Consider the following 14,660-nt stretch of genomic DNA (forward strand, 5'->3'; position numbering starts at 1 on the left):
CAACCTTATGTAAATTTCTGGAGGAATCCCCAAAGAAATATACAAGCAAATTTCAAATAATTTTTCTTAATCTGGGAAATACATTTTTTAGTTGTAATGCGTGCTTACCATTAACGTAGTGTCTTTCAAAGTGAAAGATACTATTGTGTGCTCTTCCTCCCCCGAGGTGGATAGCATAAACATCCTAGAAGGATTTTTTAATGTCTCATATACTTAGGTGTTCTTTGAAGGACCAAGTCTGATGGAAATGTATACACTAAGTTATTGTGGTAATCTTTCTTTATTATCATTAGATTGAAGTAAAAATAGTATTTTTTAATGGTTGTGCATTGTAGAAATTTGTTTCTTGTTTGTAGCTGATTTTAGTGTTTTTCATGTAGTCATCGAAACATCAATATATGAGTTTGTTGCTTCGGATCAAAAATCCATCTACCCTAACTTTGGCTTGTGGAGGTCTTTATTCAGCAGTAGGTTTACTCTCTGCAATAATCAGAGTTAGGACAAGTACTGTTCCAGTTATCTTTTATCACCCTCAGAAAGGGATCCCCAGTGCAGATCAAAAGCTTTGTGATTCAGGTAGCAGCATAACTGCGGTGGTATAATCTCAATTACCAATAGCACTGTTGCTCTAGTTGCAAAAACTTCAGCCACTCTACATAAACAAAGTTTATTCTGGCAGTGCTGGAGTATATATGGAGTATGGGAACAAAGACTTCAGAAAAGGAAAGAGTGATTGTTTTAGAGGCTGTTCACTTGTCTGACTACAGTAAAGCAGCATATTTAATTCTTATCTGTTCACAGACCAAAACAATCGTAGAACTTTTTTTTAATACACACTACTCTATTATGTTAAACAGTTAAAAGACAGGAGACAAGTAGATAGAGGAATTCTGTGAACTTCAGTATATTGAATAGGTTAATGGGTAAACAGATAAAATAAGTCTGTGTATTGTCATATTTTCCTAGCCATTGACCTTTATATCACTTTTTGTCACTACTGACCTTGTTCATGAGACAAGCACAATCTGAGGAAGTACGTCTGGGAATTGTATGATAGTCTGCAGCAGGCCTGGGAAATGCAGTGGGCTGCTGACTCATTCAAATGTTTTGTATATAAATGGGTCAGTTCCAAGTCTTGGTTGGGTTATAGCAGTTTTGTTCGGTATCATATTACAGCAGACTCTTGCAACATACCACTCATTTTTCCTTGACTAGATTGTGGGTATTTAAAGCTCTAAATTGATAGACTGTAATGCTGATTTACAATGTTTATAAATATAGAATGTTACCTGTAGCGATGTGTAGCTCATGGCCAGACTAGCCTTGCTGTGTGCTATGCAGCACCTGGTAAGGCTTCTTCAGGGGGGCACACTGTGTCTTCTTAGCAGTTGCTGCTCTGTAGTATTACTGAGATCATGGTATATGGATATGAAATATTTGGTTTAGGTCATTGCAAGGTACTGTGGTAGTCAGTGCAAATAAAGTGTTCGAGTCTGAAAGAAAGTAGTTTTTTTCATTCTAATACAGTACAGTAAAATATATTAAAAATGTACACTTTTTTGTGTGAACAAAGAACAGCCTTAGAAGAGACTGCTTTTCTTTTTTTATTAAATGCAGCACACATAATTGAATAATTTTTTTCTTAAATCAGATAACTTATGCAATGTTGATGGGGCACCTTGTTTGTATACCAAAGTTATATTTTGGCAAAACTGCTCTCTGCTGGGAAACTGCATGATGAAAAGCTAAACTGAATGCTTAGCTTGATGAAGGGAGTACACGGATGGCATGTTTCCAGAATAATTTAATTATTTCTGGAAATACTGTTTTTTATTCAATAGGTGGCACTCTTCACTGTATGTCAGAGAAGGAATACATAGGCATGGTTCTAGGGGATATTTTGACTGGTAAAAAAGTTGTCATTCCTGCGTTATAAAATACAGATTGTGAGAGATTGACTCTTTTGGCAAGAGTCCAGGTGTGCAGCTTTTAACATTGTTATTCTCCTATCTTTCTTTAAAATTGTCTATTTAAAATCCATGTTTTTCAAATTCACACTGCATTTCAATTTCTCCTTTACTCTTTCCTCAACCACTATAATTTGCTGTGTAAAATTATAAATAAATTCTCTGCTCTGAGTAGAGAAGGTGGTTTGCCAGCAGTTTGGAATTCTGTTTCTGAGTGCATGGTTATACTGGACTTGATAGTTGTAAAACACAGTATTTTACAAATTTAATGTCTGAAAGAGAACTTACATTAAGTATCCTTTAAAAAATCCCTTGGACAAAATATTTGTTTTTTGTTTTACTTCCTATGTGGAAATTGTGGAGAGTTTAACTAAGCAGAATTTAGCTCTGTGTTGGGGAATAACTTGCATTATAGGTATAAAGGTAACTTTATTAGCATTTCTTTGTGTGTACAGTAGAATGCTATGTTTCTTCGCTACTGCAAAATGAATTATTCAAATTTATTCATGTAATAGTAGTTTTACTCTGATCTTCTCTTCAAGGGGGAGGAATACATTCATCATATTTCTGAAGGAGGCTATTTAGTAGGTGCGGGCTTCTGAAATTATAACATTTATGGTTTCTTCCACTACAGTTTACCTCATGTATACTGTAAGACTAAGTCTGGGGGTGAACTCACAAAACAAAGCTGGAAGATAAAACCTTAACCTACTTTACATGCGATATAAACCCAGAAAATCTGCTAAATATTCTACTTGAATTAATGAAACTAAGGGCTTTGGAATCTGAGTTCCTCCTTTATTTTGAAAAAAACTTGTCCCCAGTGAATTAATATACCAAAGAATGTATTGTATGCATTGTTGAAATATATTGTGAAATTTCAATCCAACTGAAATGTATCTGGTTTCTTGCTGAATTTCTTTTAGGTTTTAGTTTGACCTTAGTTCACTTGTTCTTCATTTGAAATCATGTCTGACTCTCTCTGCATTCTTTCATCTTTCAGTTTCCTGGAAACCATTGAGCTTATCTTTGTTTTGTGAATTGCATTGTTAACTGCTGCTTAAAAAAAAAGAGTTCAGCTGCCAAATGCGTGTTGCTGAGCATTAATGAAAAGAATTTTATATAGAAAGAATAATAAATGTAGTTATTTTTCAATTGTGGCTTCATCTAGTTGGCCATTTTTGATAATGCAGTGGCACGTTTGATGATGTATTGAGTTTCTTCATGGCAGACAGTAGGTTTAAATGCACCTCAAAGCAAGCTATTAAATGAGATAGCTTCACCTTTGCTGGCTATATGTGTGTTTATTTCTAATGTATTACCCTGGAAGCTAATTATTTCCTGCCAAAAATCTGCCCACAGATGTCTGTTTTGGGATTTTGGTTAAATATACAAATTAAATTTACATAAATGAAAATCTTTCAAAACATATTGAATATATATATGCATATGATAGTGTGTATACATGCACATATGTATAGATGGTGCTACCTCTCAGCATGACCAAGATATTGATACCTACTTTAAAGAAAAAGGTGTTGTCTTACCTGTAGTAAGTACTTTTAAAACAGGAGCTAGATCTAGTTTGCCTAGTCTTAAATTTATCATCGGATGTCGGTACATCTGTAGGAATTATTTTTTCAGGTTCATGCTGTCTAGTGACCAAATGCATTATGTGATTGCTAATTACTAAGGGTTTTTTTATATCAAATAGTATTAGTAAAATACACATTCTGTTATCTGAACAGCTGAAATATGCAGGAACGTGAGCAACTGATGTGGATAATGCAGAACAAAAATAGTAAATGTAACATTGCTGTCAAGTGCTTTGATTACCTGCAGGATCTTACTCCAAAAGGCATGATTCTTATCTTCTTGATGCACAATAATGTATATCTATGGGAAAACCTCAGGATAAAACTGATTATTGTTCAGTCCTGGAGAAAGTCCCATTAACCATTTTAGTTTTTACCCTGCATCAGGGTGATGAGAGGGGTTTGTTGTTATACATAATTTTATTCCAGTTTTTTCCCTGAAACTGATTGAATTCAGTGTATCTGATCCTGAGTTTGTATTAGGCAACTTCCAGAAAAGGAGAATAATTTGTTCCATAATTCCTTTTTTTCACCTTTAAAGGGAAGAAGAGGGCAAGATAAAGTCCTACTATGTATTTGGAGAGCAATTTCTGAACTAGACAATACTGTAATGTGGTTTTGTATCACAGTGTCAGCAGAGATTAGTGGCTAATACTTTTGAACACGGGAACATAGCCATATTTTTTAACTACTCTGTGCATTGATAGTCCTTCTCAGTTCTTCCAATATGCTTTGCAGTAGCATATAAGTAGCAAACATCTTTATTTTAATCCACATAGTATCATGTAGTGTCTGGTTTCTACATAAACATGTGTTTATCCATAAAAGTAGAACTTGTTTAATAAAGCATTTTCAGAACACATATTTCATTGCACCAAGTAAAGGGAAAAAGGACAACTTAACGTAAATAAAGTTGAGATATGCCGGTTTCTGTTATTCCTTTGAAAAGTATCTTTGAGGTGCTAAGGTTGCTTACCAAGCTGTTGCCAAGCTTCAAACAGGTATCTTGTTTATTCAAAGTTTTACAAGAATTCATTCTGATTATGTGATTGTACAGAGTTGTTTCAGAACGAAATGCGGTAGCATTTCCACCTGGGAGAAAATATCAATATGAAAATCTTATTTTCTTCATTTGACAGCTACTACACACATGAAGAGAGCAATAAAATTAACTGCAGATTGACAAAATGTTAATATTTCACCCATATGATTGAAATAAATTTCCTATGTATTGATTGGTTTTCACAGTACTGTGGATAAGAATGAAGCGGCCACTAAGAGTATTTGTAATAAATTATTTGAAAACTGTGAGTTGCACTAAGACTTAATATAATTCAATAATTTTTGTATAAATGTTAAATTTTTAAAACTAATTTATACTAAAATATTTATCAGTTAAAGTCTTAATGGTTCTTCTGGTTTATATGGAAAATTATGAAGATAATATTTACATAGATGAAGATAAATTTTACGTGGATGCTGGAGCCTATTAAATGAACTGCATCCATGTGATGGTGATAAACAACATTGCCAGTTGCATCATAAGTATTAATTATGGGTTGATACTGTATATGAGAAATTATTACTGGAATTTGATACCTGCAGTGAGACCTGCTTTAAACATAAAGGATTTCTATGTAAGAATAGTCAAATTTTTCTTCATTTAATGTACTGATCCTCCTTCTCCCGAAATTAATTTCTAGTTTAGGTGTCAAATCTGCTATATTATGGTGTTTGCCATCTTAAAATAACAAACAAACTATCTTTGGCTACCCACCCATCTCTGAATTTGTTTGATCATTGTTCAGTCTCCCATTTTGTATCTCCAACATGACTTAAATTTGACTATAATTGCACTGCTTTCTTAATTTTCTTTATTTATAAATGGCATTCAATACTATCAAACAGATCATTATTGGAAATGTGCTTTTTCTTAGACAACGAAAGAGTTCACGAAAACCGATTTGTTTCTGTACTCTTGTGTTATTCGTTCAGTGTATCTTTGTCACACCCTCTGTCCTCTCTGACCTCAACAAATATAACAGTATTTTTGTATGTGCCTATTACTTTTTGTATTACTTTTTGTTACTATGTCATCTATTTATCTGCCCCTGACCTCTTTCATCATGTATAAACTGGCTTCCATGTATCCATTTGCAAATCTCTTTTCCATTCCTTCTTAACTCCCCTTTAAAAGATCGTCTTTAGTTCATGGTTGAGATAAATACATGGCTTCAAAGCAGGACAGCGTCTTTCATCCAGTGGCTCTATATTTAAACAATTTCATATTGCTCTGCTTCCCCCAGAAGGGCAGCCTTCTGGTTTAAGACATTCAAGCATGTTGATCACTGGAGTTTCAGCGTTTTCCAAGTACTTGACTATGTGTGTAATTGTAGCTTTTGTATGGATATACTTACAGGTTTGTTTGGAATTTTCATTACTCCTTTCTCTTCCAGTGTTTGTACAACATGTAGCATCACAGTTCAATGCAGTAACTATACTTTCTAGCTGCAGTGATATTAAAGTAATGCTTAACAATTTTTCTGGTTAGTAAAGGTGTTGACAGCATAAAATTTTCATCATTGAAGTGTTCATGTCCTTCTGAGGCAAGGAGAAGGTGTTTACTTGTTACACGTCTCTACTGGCAAATGCAGGAGTTCCTCATTCCTTTCTACCAGTTAGCACTATGCTTTAATCCCTCTAGGAAAGAAGCACTGGTTTTGTTGGTTTGCTTGCACCCTGTGCTCTAGGAGAAATAGTCAGGAAAAAGCCTCTGTTTCTCCCCAAATGTTGTTGGGGAAGGCTGTTTCTGCTTTGCCATAGGATGTCCCATGCAAAATGAGAAATGAAAAACAGCACTGCTCTGGAGGAAACACTCCAAAGCACTGCTCTCCAGCATGTGCTTTGGTGTAATTTATCCTTTGTGGGTAATTAGCATCTTGATCTTTTGATAAGTAACATATAAGCCCATCTCTCTATCTTAGGGTTGGTGGTTTTGTAATTTTGAGTCTGTGATAAATGTCAACATAGAAAATTTTGGCTGTAAATTTCTCTTATACCTATTGTGCATCTGTATGTCTGCATGTACAAATCTAATAGAGCTTTAATCTTTTCTTGAGACGCCTTAACTTACCAGGCCAGGATGGAAGTGTAATTGTACAGCATCTCTAAAAGTAGAAGATGTAAAGTACGTAGCAGATGCACAGGGTGGAGATACTCCTGGAAGCTACATCAAACTATTTGACAGCCACATGGGGCTCCTAGGCCAAAACCCACTTAAATGACCTAGCAAGATATGACTTATATAATAAATATTTGTAATATTGATGTTGATGTCTCATTTATTTCAGTTTAAGCTATAGTTTATGTATTTTCTCCTGTGAAAGGCAATAGTAGTAACCAAAATTTATTCTCAGTATGATTCCTAAGAATATAAAAAAAAAGTTAAATTTGTAGGTAAGATGGATATTGCAGTTAATATTTTATTGCAAACTGATGGCATACTGATAATCTGAGTTGAAAGCTTGAAGTATTTCTGATGGAATTTTGGCTTCTAAAAACAGTTTCCTGAGGTGTCAACAGCAGTATTTCTAGCATGGTTGCAATAATTTTATTTTCAGAAATAGTGTAATTCTGTTTACAGAGTCAAATGGTTGGAGAAAAGCTTTGAAAGTTTTTTCTCATTGATCTGAATAGTCTTGTTATACAGCATATTTTCTAGTTATGCTGCACAGTGCAGACCAATATCAGAAATACTTAGGAGGTTTGGATGTCCCTTTTCCAGAAAATCTTCACTTATAATATTCCCTCTCATTAAGAATCTGAGTTGCTAAGGGCATTTAAACTTCTGATGAAAAAAATACCTAGATACCTAACATTCTGCTATTTGTACTGGTTGCCAGTTTGGCAGAGTTGGGCACCTCGTGGGCTGTCTCATGCCTAAGTCTGTTTTTTGATTCCTGGACTGAGTATTCCTTTTTCTATGGCCCTGTTTGCTACACATGCTCAGAGCATGACAATACACCCAAGCAACCGTAGGTACAAAGCATATTACCATGCATTATCAAGATTATGTCTATTTTCTTTCGGAAACACAACCTGGGAAGTTAGCATCTTAGAGTAGTTCTCCACTTTCACCTTCAACAAATTCATTGCAGTGGCTTTATCTCCATTTTGCTTCAAAGTCACCTAGCCCCTACATAATTATTTTTCTAAGATTTAGAGGACGAAGGACATCATCTCACCAATGATGATCTAAGATATTCATCCAGGAACAAAGTATTCAGAGCCAAACCAGTATAAATTAGAAGGACAATATTTCTGTAGCCTGGTGATGGGTGGAATGCTTCTCTGAAAGAAAAGCAGATAATAATCTGAGCACTGCTTGTACAGACTTAGATTCTCTCATGCAAAATGTATGAACAGATTGTTGTGTGGGGACTGGGACCTTCCTTTTTTGCAGATGACAGTCTCATCGTTGATCTAGATTAATGGTTTCTAACACAATGAATATTTCATTTTCCTAGTGCTTCATTTCAGGGCTGTGGTGAAAAGAGTTTTTATTCAGACTTGCCTGTGTCCTTGCCATCAAGATCTCTGCTCGTAAAAAGGGGAAGTAGGTTGAGACTTGGAAATCACTTTCTGGACTTGTACTTTTGTAACTATGCAAGGCAAATGTATGTGAGAGGCACAGCCACACACTTTGTGATAAATCCTCCAAATCTTGAAGAAGCATGGTTGTAGGATCTTCCGTTTGGCTCTTTTTTCTCTTGTCTGGTTTAGTTTTGGGTTACATTTCTGTTTAAAGCACAGTGCTAATAACACCAAGGTCATGGGTTTAATCCCTGTATGGGCAATTCACATAAGAGTTGGACTTAGTGATCGTTATGAGTCCCTTCCAACTCAGAATATTCTTTGTGATTCTGTGTGATTCCCCTCATTATTTCTTTGGAACTGTTCTGCTTACAATATTGAGAAATATACATTGGTATATAATACTGCATGATAGTGACCATTCTTTATATGTTCTGGACTACTACTTATTTATGGAGATATGCTTTCTAAATTGTGTGTTACCTTTAGTTTCAACTATTCAGGTAGTACCAAAAAAAGAAGCCCATTATAATAAGTTGATGTTGGAAGACAGAAGATACTGACTGGACTTTGTAAGAAATGCTTTCCTCTGCTTCTTAATATGATCCATTTTTAGTTTTCTCTTCTGCCAATTATGCTTAGGAGTGAATAGGTTTATTTGAATTCCTTCCATAGAAGAAATCCCACACTTCTAAATTATTCCATTAGGAGTACTTCCACTATATCTTCACAAGCTTGGGTTTTTTTCCTCCTTTGTAATATAGTGTAGTTCGTATAATATAATAGTGTAGTTAGTTATCCAAATGCAAAAGCTAGTCAAAATTAAACACACCTCCATACTAATAATCTCCCTTTGTATGCTCTCTGTCACTTCCCTTTTTTTGAAACACCTTGCTATTCCTTATGTGGTTGTCTTAATTTTCTGACATGCAGGAAACTCCCCATCCCTTTCTGGTGGAATCTAGTCTTTGTTTATATCATATAGTCTTTGCTGCCTAGACTATTGATGATCTTTGTTTAAAGGGTAGATATTTTTCTTTTGATTGTATTTATCTCCTCTAGTGCCTTAATTGCAAAGTAGTGTAATTATACTGTGGGAGGTGCATGTGTGTGTGTGTGCGCATGTATACATATTGAACACTAAACTATTTATTGCTAAGAAGAGTATTTTACTCTAAATGTTTTGAATAGTTTCACTCTTTGGGATGTTAGCTGAAAAGAGATTAAAACTGGATAACTGCTTCTACAAACATGAACATGTGGTTGTAGCAGACCTTTTTTCTTCCTAGCTGCTTTTCTTTCTGTAAATCAAAGCCTTCCTTCAAAGAAATATCAAGGAAGAGTGGTGTCTCTCAGCAGGGAGTCTTCATTCTGCAGGAAACAAACATTTTGTGCCTGTCCTCTGCTATTGGCTTAAGTGTAGTAGAAGCGTATTAAAAGTGTGCTGGAAACTCCTGGTTTGTGAAGAGCAGCCTACAGGACTTGGCCTTTTTTGTTGAAGCCATGTGTATTACTTTCTCAGTTTGATTGCATGTAAATATAACACACAATAGAAGTTTTTGGATTTATCGTGTATTCAACAGGTATATCTGTGTAATTGGAAAAGTATTTAGAGTTGTTATGGTTAGAATTGTCACTTGTATGCAATATCTTGTACCTACTTTTCGTTTAAGATAATTGATTGGGAAAATAAAATCCAGTGTAAATACCAACAGATGTTTTTATTACTAGTATTTTTAGTGGCAAAGCTAGAAAGCAGTTATGAGGTAAGTGACTTCAGAGTGATAGCAGTAACCAGCTAAGAATTTTTAATATAAAAAAACAGCAAAAGAACTGATCTTTTTTGTACTGTATGCAAAGGAAGGCATTGTGACCTGCGTTTGTAAGAGAAATTTCAAGTATGGTGTGGTGATGGTCCTTCTCAAAAAGGCATGTCTTTAACTTGAACTCTTATAACAATAATAATAAATTTATGTTTTAAAATTACATTGAATTATGTGAATTCAAGAAATGACAAGAGTAAGTACTGTATAGAAGGTAGAGAGTATGGACTGATTTGTGAAGAAAGATTAGAAATAGTCATTATGCATACATTAATCAGACTCTTTATGAATTATACACTTTGACTGTAACCTGTAAATAGAAGTGTAGATATATAAATAAGGGATATATAATAAATTAATGCCAACAGTCATTATGCAAACGCATGCCTTTCCAGTTGGGAATAGTATGAAAACTGAATTACCAGTGTTTGAAATTATTCTATGAATAACTTTTGTAGGTGTTTCAGTCTCTGTCTCATTACCAAGTGACTTTCAGTGACTGTCTAGTTTCTCAAGGGGAAACAGTGTTTCTTCCTTTTGAATGGATCCACCTTTTTAATTGGAGGAGAATTTATGCCATGTGAACTAACCCTTTAGTATAAGTTCCAATATAGAAGTGTTTTTTAAACTTTTCTTTGTATTCTTTATTTTTGAATTACCCATACTTCCTTATCTGACACTTTGCTTTTTAAACCTTTATAATGCAATGGTTTTAGTTCATTTATGAAGCTTTGGTACTGAAGCTAGGAGTTTCAGGTGCAATATATGATAGCTAAGAAAATAAAGCATTGTATTGGAAACTGAATTGATAATGTTAGCAGGAAAATCAGGTTCAAATTCAGATTTCTTACATTAATGACATGTTTTTATTTTCATAAAAATTAACAAAAGATAAATTAGATTAAATTTGTTTTATTGTTTCATGCTACAGGAATTATCTTTTTTATTTTTTAATGCTTAATAAGAGGATGGTCTTAGTAGGAAAAGTAATATCTGTATCTTACTTGTTTTAATATCAAGGGTTCACAACAGCATTTAGCTCCAGAGAAAAGTGAGTGGACAAATCTTTTAATTAACCTCCATCATTACACATCATGCCCTCTCATTAAATAGATGTAACAGGGAGAAAAGCCAGTTGTTTCTATTAATTTTCTAGTGCTTTTGTGGTTTGTATACTTCAGTGTTCTGAAGGTCGGATAGAACTACCAGACCATAAAATCCAGCCAGCGAGAGATTTGGAGCTAAGAGAGCTCAAGGATTTATTAAGTGATGTGAAACTCTATTGTTTTGTGCATGTGTTACATAATTGCTGTCAGTGCAAGGCTGTTAAAATTCCCTGCTAGTAATAACACGAATACCATTTTATAGCTTCAAGAGGAGATAAAAGAAGTTTCTTAGTCAGCACTTCAACAATATCACAGCACATGTCAGTTTTATTATTCCGGGGGCTTCAGTTTTGGCAGATGCTCTCCATTCTGGCTGTGGTGTGGTAATTACCATATAAATTAAGCAGTGAAATAAACTGAGTGCAGCCTTATCCCTGCTGCCTGTAACCAGGTTGCAAGTACCACTGTGTGAAACAGGCATAATTCAGGCTGATTATATTTAGAAGGCCACATTTTGAAATCCTGGGCCTTTATTTCTGTTTGAGTCAATTTTAAATGTAAATTGAAGCCGTTTATTTGCTGTGCAAACAGGAGGATCATTCTTTCTCCACAAGGTACTCTCCATAATAGCATTCCAGGAATTAGTTTAATCCATCCAGGTTTGATTCATAGACACTAATTATATTTCAGCATACATTCTAATCCTTCAAATTATATGTGTCCTTACTTTAATGAGTTGTAACTAGTCCTTAAATGGGAAGCTTTGCATTTTCTTTTATATCTAACAGCCTTTACTTTGGATTTTATGGGATTAAGCTACTATGGAAACTCTAGGAAAGTGAGCTGAAATTAGTGGTTTTATTTTGTTTTATGTGGTTTTTTTTTCCTAATACAATTAATTCTGCTAATTTGGGAAGCCTTGGAAATTGTTAAATCAAGAGTCCAAATGCAAACATGTCATTAATGTAAGAAATCTGAATGATGCTAGTGATAAACCAGATATTTTTCTCCATGTGCTAAGTAACTGCATGTGTCAACAGTGGGCAAAGAAAAAAGAAATGATGTGAGCGACTGATGCTTTTTAAAATCAGGAAAATTGTGTTGGAAAATAAAAACCTCAAAAAAATAGCGTATTACATAATTTTTTTTTCTTTCTGGTGTTGCATTACAGAAGTCAAAGCATTTTAGAGAACTAGATGTGTTATGAATGGTGTAGTGGACACAAAAAACATGGCCAGGGTTTTGGTGAGCAAGTGACAATGCTGATGATATAACTGCAATCTTTTGATTTAAATTCTTCTTTTAAATTCAGTGTCATGGAAGGGACAAGAGCAGAAACTTGTGCCATCAGTGTTAGGCTACAGTTAATTATCTCTCGCTTTACTAGACTATTTTCTCTATAGCTAAAATTTGAACCCACAAAACTGCTGCATAAGAGATAATTTCTGATCTTTTAATAAGATGGAAAGTAAATTTAGGGATTTGATATTTGTACTTATATTTCAACTCTGAGGGGTAATGTACAAAATATCTTAAGTTATCAAATTATTAAAAAATATTGTTATATTCAAAAGATAATAAAATTAGAGTTCCTATCTTCTCAGTTTTCAAGTACTTTTGGAGTAAAAACTGTTTTCCCTGTTTTGGTGATTTTCTTCAAGTACAGCCGCTGGATTTCTTTTAACATTCTTGACATGAAACTCGCAGTTTCAACAGTGAAACAGAACTGAAATAATAGGAATTTTATTCTTTAAATATCAGAATTGTATTTAAGTATTGTAGAAATAAATACCAATATCAGAAGCAATTCCAGCCCAGCTAATTTTATTATTCCTACTTAAACTCTGGTGTAAGGTATATCTTCTGCCCTGGTGTGTTGTTGGGTCGGAATCCTTTTCCCCTTTTCCCCATTTCTGTTGAGCATTACTCAAGAGTTGACTGACTTATTTTCTAACTGACAATTTAGGTAGTTTCATGCAGCACTTCAATGACCTTTGTAGAAACAAAGGTGCTACATAAAAATTTTGGATTACTAAATATTTGAATTGTTAATACTAGGGTAATCTTTCTATGAGCATATTGAATGCATTTTGATATTGTTAAGGAAGAGAAGAGGCTCTTCCAGTCTATCAGATGGGTAGTATGTGGCATTAAGTGGCTTTTTCTGCTTTGGAAAATCCTATTTTTTTCTCATTTTTTTAAGCCCTTTCTGAAGACAATATTAGATAAACCATTTAAATAATTACTTTCTGTATGTGTGTCTACTCTATGCATTGTTATTAATTCTTGCTGTATAATTACCTTCATTAGGGCTTTTTTGTTTGCATTTTCTTAGAAATTAAATCAATTAGGACATGCTGTAATCCCACAGAAACTTTACAGAATTCAGAGTAGTATGACTGGCCATGAGGTCTGCTTGGACAGAGTAATTTTAAAATTTAATGCTGAAGTCACTACTTGATTTTGATACTCAGACCTTTCAGTAGATGAAAGTTTAGCAGCCATGCTTGGAATGTCTGTCTTGGTAAGACCCTCATGAGAGTATTTTCTGTGCTTGACAGAAATAATATGGGAACACAGGTAACAGTGGATAAAAATAATAATTGGTGCTGAGAATATGGGAAGTGAAGACCTTGGTTAATCAGTAAAGATATGTTACAGTTAAAGATTGACAAACTGTTGAGCTTGCTTCACAAGCAGATACATACAACAAAACAACTCCAAGCTACTAATTATATTATACTACTTGACTTACTATCTGGATTTTTGCCAGGTAGAAAATGATTAGGCCAAATCTTACTTGTACTTTCACAGTTGACCTCACTGTAATCCCATGGAGGAGAAAAAACCCAAAATAACAAAACCAAAACTCAACCAAAACCCTTGGTAAGTAATGTTTTGAGGGGAAAAAATGTGTTTAAGTATTGTCAAACTTAATATTGCTTCTGAAAAAATTGAATTCCACTTCCATCCTTCACTCTTAAAGTTATTCACAACTTGTCATTCCATTACCAAAAATACTTTTAAATAAAAGTAAAATTCTTGTGGGTATCTAAAACATTGGTAGAACCTGTTACAGACTGGATTATGTATTTGGAAAGGGCTCTTGAGGGCTTTAGATTTTGCTTTTTCTTCTCTACTGTCTTGCAGGCTTTCTGTTTATATTCTGTTTATTCTTATTTGTAGTGCTTTTCTTTGTGTTTCATAGTGTGTGAGGGCAGTGGCATATCTCAGCTGTTCCTCCTATGTTTAGTCAGTTTTGAATGTGGAGTAATGTTGTTTGCTTTCATAGATTCCATTGAGCAGGCAAGTAACAGAAGACAAAATTCACTGTGAGGACAAGAGATTCTAAGGTGCAATTTTAATCGTGATTTATGATTTTCCCTCATTTAGTTTCTAGAATACAGCATGCAGCACTTTCTAATTCAATTTGTTCTTAATCTTCTCAATTTAAAACCATTTCTGTGGTTTACCTAGTAATAGCGTATTTGTAACTATAAACTGCTAGATGATGTGTAAATTCACTGGCTATATAATCTTTAGGGTTAGGTTAAATTAAGTGTTGATGTGCAGTTG

General features: G+C 34.2%; 1 protein-coding gene across 4 annotated transcripts in view; it reads left to right on the plus strand.

Annotated features, from left to right (window-relative positions):
- Nucleotides 1–14,660, plus strand: part of FSIP1 (fibrous sheath interacting protein 1) — a 95,860-nt gene that overhangs the window by 24,226 nt on the left and 56,974 nt on the right. The gene's annotated exons all lie outside the window — the stretch shown is intronic.

Source organism: Chiroxiphia lanceolata, chromosome 6 (genome assembly GCF_009829145.1).
Source record: "Chiroxiphia lanceolata isolate bChiLan1 chromosome 6, bChiLan1.pri, whole genome shotgun sequence".
Taxonomy (NCBI): Eukaryota; Metazoa; Chordata; class Aves; order Passeriformes; family Pipridae; genus Chiroxiphia; species Chiroxiphia lanceolata.